Consider the following 3358-nt stretch of genomic DNA (forward strand, 5'->3'; position numbering starts at 1 on the left):
ACACTTCAAGTAGGAAGGAATTATCGCGTGAATTTAGAAGTCTGACAAGGCATACAACTTTATTTCTCAATTTTAAGCTCATAAAAGTATTAAAATGAGCTGACATAGAGTTTCTTCCCACACTTCTTTTTTACTCTCTCTAATTTTAATCAAGTTGTATAAAGGGATGATAAGAAAATTAAGTTAGGGTGTTCATTTATTTAGTTGTGTAAAGGGATGCTAAGAAAATCAAGATACGGTCGTTCTCTTTGATAACCAAATTGCTACTGATTTCATAGAGAGGATATGCATGATTATATTTCTTGAATAAGTACATCAAAACTTATTATGCTCATTTTTATGGTCTTGTCCACTTTGCAGATGAGAGATTTAGGTGATGCAAGGATCATCACTAGAATGTAAGTCTCATAATCTCATGCAATTTTAGAATTTTGCTTGTTTACTATTTGTTTAAGCTTTTTCCTGGAGGATATATGAAAGGATTGATATATGTTAACATTTCAGAGGACACACGAAATCGTGAAGTAATAGGTCGGAATACCCAAGCCCATGTTTTCTATTCAGGATGTTAAATGCTGATCGGGTGAAAATTTGTAAGATACTAATATTAAAGATCATTTGATATTCATGATAACAAGATAATTTTGTTGTTCTTTTTACTCCAGCCCACTAGTATAGGTCGACAGATTCATTTCACGAGGCTACAACTCCTGCTGGATCTTCGATTATTTAGGATAGTGATCTTTAGCACATGGTATTAGACGTCAGCAAAAAGAAAGTAAAACTCTTCATATATTCAATGTCTAGATTACAGGTTGAACTTGTTAAGCCTGCAGTAAAAGGCATAGTTGATGTTCCGAAGGCATGCTCTGAGAAAATATTAAGAGAGTTGTGTTTGTATCTTCTGTTGCTACTTTTGTCTTGAACCCCAACTGGCCGAAGTCCAAATCAGTGGATGAGACTTGTTGGTCTGACAGAAAATTCTACAAAGCAAAAAATATAGAGTTTGTGAATTTGACTTCTATGTAAATTTAAGATTATTATTCATGTTTCTTGCATATGATACGTAATGTTGGTATAGTAATATATGATCTGTATATTGATTACTTAATTACTTGAGTAGTGTGCTGTTTGATTGAGTTAGTCCTTATAATATAAATTCAGATTTGACTCTTAAGTGCTTATTTTGCTAGAGAAGCTCCCTATCTGAATGCAATTTGTAGTTCCAAATGTATGCAGAACTAGTACTGTTAGCTGAGAAAGAAGCTTGGTCATATACAAAGCAAAGGGGAAAAGATATGGTAACTGTGCTCCCAACACTTGTTATAGGGTCGATGTTGCAGGAGACAACAAATGCAAGTAATTTGGTTCTTATTAAGCTGCTGAAAGGTACCAAGAAATCATAGTTATACTTCACTATTTTAGTGGTTCTGCATCATTTCTTCTTCTTCTACATTTATTGCATGAGTTGCTTTGGGAATAATCAGAATACACTTTTTCGTACAAACATCTTAATTATTTTTCCCTTGCAAGCATGATCGTACATTTAGCATGCAGATTGTCATTTCACTTTTGTTCCTTCTGAAAAAATTGACACATGATGGTATTGTATCAGTTTCTTGAACTGAGTATTAGATTGGAGGATATTAAGCTGATGTGTGTTAGCCAGATTGTTTATAGTCAAAATAATATTTTTCTCCTGATATTTTGTTCAATTTGATAACGTTCCTTCTTGTAAAAATACCAAGCAAAAATCCTTTATGGTGGCAACTAAAAATTCAACCAAAGTCCTAATAAGAGTTGCTTCTCTGAAGATAGCTTTTACTTTTGTTGTTTATCTATCATTAAGTCTTGCTTATATGGGACAAGCTACGTATCTTTCCAAGCATCACATTATTGAAAGTGATTACCACATTGGCTTCTATGTATCAGTATCTGGTACATTTGCATGTTCACACACATGGTCATTAAGGAAAATCTTTAGATGATGAACATTCTTGAATCGTCCATGTAACAGTAAATCTTAATGTAGTAGTTTACTTAATTCTTATTTTTTAGTTTAAAGTAGTTTTTGGTATCTAATTATTTTTAACTACAATCTGTTATAATTTCACTTCATCTATTACTTGAAATATATGAAGAAATATTATGAGAAAACATTTTCAGAATCTGATATTGATCAAATTGAAGAATATTACCAAGCTGTGGGGGGGGGGGGGGAGCAAAAAGCAAAGACTATTTGGTCTTGGATATGAAGCAAAAGGCTACTACTTAGGACTATCTTGATTCCTTAGTTGATGATTGCAATCTTGATCAGTTATGATACTTTTGACGATCAGTGCATTGGTTTTTGATGGTCTATTTTGTTGAAAATATTTAAAATTGTGCAACAACAATATACACTTGATGGATGTGGGTTATTTTAAGAATAGTTTGTAGATATTTTGACATAATTGCGTTTAGATGGGTGTTGTGATACTATGGATGTTTTGGACATAATTGTGTTTAGATTTTGCTATCTTTGGTATTATGGATGATGTGGGTTCTTTTAAGGATAGTTGGTAGATGTTTGCAATGGATTGAGGAAAATAATCTTTTGTCACAAAAAATTGGGGACTAAATATAAAATTTTTTAGCAATGGACTAGCAATGAAATATTTGGTCACGAAATAATCAAAATGACAAAATACAATATGAAATTAGTAACGGCATTTATAAATATAATAATGAATTTATTCGTTGCTACAAATGGCAACGGATATAGGTCGTCTCTATGACGTTGCAAAACTAGCAACAAATTTTATTTTTTCCATTGCTAAATGGTTAGCAACGCACAAAATAGCAACGACACATATTCCGTCGTTGATCCATTTCTAAATTGATATAGCGACGAATATATGTTGATTAACAATGTTTTTGATCTGTTGCTAAACACGAGTTTTTTTTTTGTAGTGTGAAGGGAGTTACGATTGAGAATCTCGTACTTAATAGGAAATGCTTCATGCAAACCATAGAGAATTTATTCGTGCTAGCTTTCCTAGTGAAAGATGGACGAGTTGTCATATACGTGGATGAAAATGGATCTCACTTTCTTTGTAAGATACCTCTCTGAATCTTTTGTTGACAGCGTATTGTACACTTCTCATAGTTTTTGGTGCAACTGTGGTGCTGTCATGTAATTTGAAGGTTATGGATTAGACCTGTGGAACCAGCCTTTTATAGAAATACAGGGCAAGGCTGCGTACACTAGACCCTTGTGGTTTGTCCCTTTCTCGGACTCTATGCATTGCTAGAGATTAGTGCATCGAGATGCTTTCCCTCTTATCCTTTCTAATGATGTTCTCTTTTCATCTCCGAG

This window comes from Capsicum annuum, chromosome 1, assembly GCF_002878395.1.
Source record: "Capsicum annuum cultivar UCD-10X-F1 chromosome 1, UCD10Xv1.1, whole genome shotgun sequence".
NCBI classification, from domain to species: domain Eukaryota; kingdom Viridiplantae; phylum Streptophyta; class Magnoliopsida; order Solanales; family Solanaceae; genus Capsicum; species Capsicum annuum.